This window comes from Berghia stephanieae, chromosome 9, assembly GCF_034508935.2.
Source record: "Berghia stephanieae isolate SIO BIC M18660-M18661 chromosome 9, UCSD_Bste_1.3, whole genome shotgun sequence".
Lineage (NCBI taxonomy): Eukaryota > Metazoa > Mollusca > Gastropoda > Nudibranchia > Aeolidiidae > Berghia > Berghia stephanieae.
Genome location: NC_088368.1, coordinates 18,548,662 through 18,553,661, shown reverse-complemented (window position 1 = coordinate 18,553,661; position 5,000 = coordinate 18,548,662). Strand labels below are relative to the sequence as shown.

Sequence of the window (5,000 nt, the reverse complement as noted above, 5' to 3'; positions counted from 1 at the left end):
ATAGATAGTATGCGCTTGGCTAAGAAGCTCATAACATTGCCATCCGGAAGTATAACGGACCAACACACAAAACTGTGTGTATCCATGAACGTTTATAGTCGGGTTAATACAGTTCAGTGAGCATTACTCATAAACGCGGATAGCAAAAAACATCAACAAAGACCTGAGTGACGTCATCTTCGAACTATCTATAGATGGATGGTCTTGAAGAGTTATATTAAAAAAAAAACTTTTATATTCACTATGTGCTCAAAGCGCTTCATTGGTAATACGTGCCTTCCAAAGAACTTGGTTTTAAACGATTTTTATAAAAATGAATACATTAAAAATATGATAAAATTTCCTTTATCCTTTATTCGGGTAGATATTTTTCTTTTTTTTTTTTTAGAAAAGGAAACAATAAACAGTCAATAAAATTCTGCTTTTACACTATCGCATAATACCCACTAGATGTGTTCAAATCCCTTTGCAAAGGGGCCCTAAGCCAATAGTATCACTTAACATGTCGGACGTGTCATGGTGCCTGCATGGTCATAATATGACAATTTTTGTTGATAAAGACAACGGTTTTCCAGCAGGTACTCATCTTGCGCCAGAGTGTGATGAGAGTATATAGGCACCAAGTCTTTTCCAAGGAAAAAATATAACACTGTCATCAGTGGGACTCGAATCAGAAATCTACATATCTAAAGACGTGTATCATACTACAAGACCCAAGGACAAGTTATTCGCTAATTCAAAATACACTTACACTTGGGCATTTATACAGCGCAATATCCACTTATTGTGCTCAAAGCGCTTTAGGGGCAACGTGGATCAGCGATACGGTCTTTGCTTCGTACCCGAAAGGTATCGAGTTTGATCACCCGCCGCTGCGCTGTCACCTCGTCCTAGCTCAATTTGTGGCGCTGCACTGCAGATGACGCTTGGGTTATTCCAGTCTTTCCTTAGAAAAGACCCTAGAGACAAAATTCCCAATGGGATGAATAAAGGGAATTTAATTAGATTTAATTTACAAGGGGTCCCTAGCCAACAACAACACTTAACATGTAGGACGAGACATGATGCCTGTTAGGCGATATTGCATTTTATTTTTCGGGCAGAAACAATGCTGATATTCATTTTACACCTGAGTGCGATGAGAGAATGTGTGTAAAGCGCCTTTTCCAAGGAATCAACAATGCACTGCTCAAAGCGGGGCTCCAACCCTGGCCATTCCTATCCGAAGACGAGTGCTCATTCCACAAGACCAAATAGCCGCAAAGTAGAGACATTTCTTACTCAAACAGAAAAGCAACAAGCACATTCTATACATAATATTGTTCGCAAATATGGGCTCTGTTACAGAATGTCAAGTTTTTATAGCTATAGCAAAAAGAAATGAAATCTGGATAAGAAAAGTGACAGTTGCATCGTAACAAATGTGACGATTTTCCAATGGGTAGTAAGGAAAGGGTTAAATTCAATCGGGAACAAGTCTTATGTATGTCTCATATACGACATTTTGGTTAAAAACAAAGCCAATTTTCTATTTAATGATCGGGCACGATTGGTCAATATGCGAACGACTATAAACTAATGAGGCTGTTTGAACCAACGGCTTGGGATTTGACCTGCAGAAAAGAGAGCACTTCATTCAACACCAGAAGCTTGTTAATCAAGTAGGGCGAGGAAAGGGTGTTGATTTAGGTTGGTGGTTTTGCTTGCCTTAATATGATTGAGCTATTAGTAGTAGTACGATAAATGAACGTAATAAGGGCATGACTAAAAATACTGTATTGCTGTTGTCTGCAAAAACACGTATTTAAAGATTTGGTCGGAAAATTCTGTCCTAGAAAAATTGATTGATTTAAATGGCCCTCTTTTTGGCAAAAGCTAAATCTTCGGACTTCCAAAAAGTTCCAGGTTTGTGAGTCTTTTCTCAAAATGAGAGTCATTTTAAATGATCGATATTTGAAGGACGAGTTTCCTGGCCAAATTTTTAAATACTTGTTCTTTCATAGAACGGCTATGTGCCTGTTGTATTTATGTATTGTTACTTATTGACAGTCGATAGTTCAAAATCAGGGACTGTTTGGCAGGTTGCCAGTTTGGAATATTTGATCCCAAGTTCTATCAATGTGATTAAGTATATTTACCTATTAATTATCTAATGGTTTATTTCTTTCTTTATTATTATTATTATTGCTATAATTATGTATTGAAAGAATTACTTGCTTTGCTGACTTCTATAAAATTTTCTTCTTTTTTTTTTGGTTGGTTTTGTTTGTAATTGCTCTTTTCAAAATAGACAGCATTTTTTGCATAATATTATCAATCTGACAAAAAAAAAAAACGATTTTGAATATTACCTGACATGTCCTGATGAAAAGAAAACATCAATACGATTAAAAAATAAACCCGTACTCACATTGTGATTACGGGTAAGAAAAAAAGGTTTTTTATCACATTGAAATACATTAAAACAAATATAATATTATTATGACAGAAAGAAAGATTTTATAAGGTTATTTGGCGCATTTTGCAAAAAAAAAACAAAACAAAACAAAACAAAAACAAACAAAAAATACATTAAAAATTGTAAAAATAAATTCGGCAGCCTTATAACGGCTGGTGCTAAGGGGAACTCTAAGATTTGAGTAACACTGGAAAAAAGTCACGTAAAGGTCAAGAACTAGGAATTTCTGGGATTATGAGAATGGATTGGGGTTCGGATAGCTCAGCTGGAAGAGCACTTGCTTCGGACACAAAGGGACCGAGATCGACCCCCGGATGAAATCAAGACTTTTTTTTCTAACCCTCCTCCCCGCTTCCTATCCAACCCTGCAGTTATTTGGTAGGTGGGTCTTTTAGACATGGTGGAAAGTACTTTGCGATAGACCAGCGTCGTGCACAAAGGTATAGAAACCGGGATAAACTCCTGCACTCTGGGCCTTGTGGCTCTGAAGGACTTCTTGCTTTACTTATGACAATGGATGTGATTGAATTATTGTCTGATTGTTGAAATTAATCTTTTTGGAAAATCAAAACTGAGTAACCAAATAACGGACAAAACTGTGATGCCAATATACCGGTTCCAATCTCATTGGAAGCAAGTGTAACTAACACCAGTCTTCCAAGTGACTAGATGCATCGGAAATTCTCTCAAACCAACGCGTACCTATTCACACGTCTGATGACCTACATTGTTACCAGTCCTGTATAGATAGTATGCGCTTGGCTAAGAAGCTCATAACATTGCCATCCGGAAGTAGAACGGACCAACACGCAAAACTGTGTGTATCCATGAACGTTAATAGTCGGGTTAATACAGTTCAGTGAGCATTACTCATAAACGCGGATGGCAAAAAACATCAACAAAGACCTGAGTGACGTCATCTTCGAACTATCTATACCAGGGTGCGCAAGTAAATATCAAGGAACGGACTTGGATAGTCAACACTTTCATGCAATATTCTATAGGGAGCAATAGTATGATGTCAAAACACACTGGTTCCAATCTCATTGGAAGTGTGAATCCAGTCCTCTGGAGGACTGACTACATATAGATAGAATGAAGTTGACGTCACTCAGGTCTTTGTTATTGCTTTTTATGACTAATTCTCACTAAACTGTATTAACCATACTATAAACGTTCATGGATACACACAGTTTTGTGTGTTGGTCCGTTATACTTCCGGATGGCAATGGTGTGAGCTTCTAAGCCAAGCGCATACTATCTATACCTTGTGCAGCTGATCTTCCCAAGGTCAGTAAGGTAACACGAAGGGTTTGAGATATATTCCTATGGAAGGAACGAAATTGACATCACTTAGCTCTTTGTTATTGTTTTTAGCCAGCCAATTTATGAGTAATTCTCACTAAATTCTATCAATCAGACTATAAACGTTCAAGATTACACGTAGGTTTGTGTGTTGGTAAGTTAGATCCGGCGGGCGAAATGTTGTGAGATGTTTGGCCAAACGCATAATACCAATACCTTTTTAAAATTAGAGAGTAAAAATTAGAATGACTAGAATGAATAGTGGACTAGTTTCAACAAAATAAAAAACAAATGGCATAATTTTCAAAGGTGCATCTGCTGTATGTTGATTGGATAACTCGGAACTCGTACAAGAAGTTAATGGTCTGACGGAAAGTACTTTGCGATAGACCAGCGTCCTAATCGAAGAGTAGCATGCAATTAACTGTTGCGAAAGACCAGCGTCCTGTCAAAAGGGTAGCAAGTAGTTTTTATTATGTGCTTAATGCTATTGAAACAGGGATAAACTCCGTGCGGCTATGTGGTCTTGTGATATGACACTCGCTGTCGGATCGGAAAGTCCTGGGTTCGAGCCTCGCTCGGCGCATAGTTGAGTCCTTGGAAAAGGCTCTTTACTCACATTCTCTCACCATACTCAGGTGTAAAATGAGTACCTAGCCGTTAACAGCGTTGTCTTCGTCCGAAAAATTGTAATATCGCCTAACAGGCGTCATGTCCCGTCCTACATGTCAAATGTTGCTGTTGACCAGGGATCCCTTGTAAAGCGCTTTGAGCACATTTAGTGGATATTGCGCTATATAAAGCTCAATTTAAAAAATATATAAATTCTCTGAAGGACTACTTACAGAAAACCTCGTAACACTTCCTACACACAGAGCTTGGATTTTATAATCCTGGGAAAAACAAAACAAAACAAAACAAAAAACAAAATTAGAACATCCAATCATGCGTGTCCACTCACTCCTCCCCCTCCACAGGCAATGTATAAAAGACCCTGACCAATGTCCAGCAGCTCATGCCAGCCAGTCAGCCACCCTTCCCCTGCCATTCAGATCCAAGTGACCAGTAGACCAAGACGCCTTGACCAGTCTACTAATAAAGCTGGTCATTTTTTTTTCTCTAACTTTCGTCGGCTGGTACAAGAGCCAGTGGAAAACACTGACTAATTACCCAGTCCTTTTGATTGTCGAGGGAGTGTTTGGATAAGACTGTAGGTAAATAATCCTGTTTGTTTTTA

General features: G+C 38.3%; 1 protein-coding gene across 1 annotated transcript in view; it reads left to right on the top strand.

The window, feature by feature from the left end:
• The first annotated feature begins 4,792 nt into the window (after positions 1 to 4,792).
• The window catches only part of LOC144979155 (uncharacterized), a 7,891-nt gene continuing 7,683 nt past the window's right edge, over positions 4,793 to 5,000 (top strand). The window contains exon 1 of the mRNA XM_078925759.1: positions 4,793 to 4,977. The gene's annotated coding sequence lies outside the window, so the exon portion shown is untranslated. The remainder of the gene's footprint in view (positions 4,978 to 5,000) is intronic.